This window comes from Echinops telfairi, unplaced genomic scaffold, assembly GCF_000313985.2.
Source record: "Echinops telfairi isolate 266 unplaced genomic scaffold, ASM31398v2 ScPeMD7_7469;HRSCAF=8507_1, whole genome shotgun sequence".
Taxonomy (NCBI): domain Eukaryota; kingdom Metazoa; phylum Chordata; class Mammalia; order Afrosoricida; family Tenrecidae; genus Echinops; species Echinops telfairi.
This window is the reverse complement of record NW_022111373.1, coordinates 111317539-111317888: the sequence shown is the minus strand read 5'-3', so window position 1 is coordinate 111317888 and position 350 is coordinate 111317539.

Here is a 350-nt window from a genome sequence, read left to right as displayed (position 1 = left end):
TGCTATTGTTCTACTTCTCATTTTTCCTTTTTCTTTTTTACCAAAGCTCCCTTGGACCACAATTTCGATCTATTTGTTAATCGATAGTTTAAGCGAATGAAAAATGAACACATACAATAGCACGGTATCTGGCGACCACCACCTGATGATTCGCGCTGCCTGCCTTGCAGTCCCTAAAGCCCCGATCCAGAATCCCAGGGCTTTGAAAATTCTTGGTTTAAAATGAAATAGAGCTTTTAAAATTGAAGCAAAGAAAGGGTGGCGGGGGGGCATGAAGGGGCGAAAAGATGTGTGTGTCCCACGGTTTTTCAGAAGTCACTGCACGTGGCTGCGGTGAATCACGTCCCTGA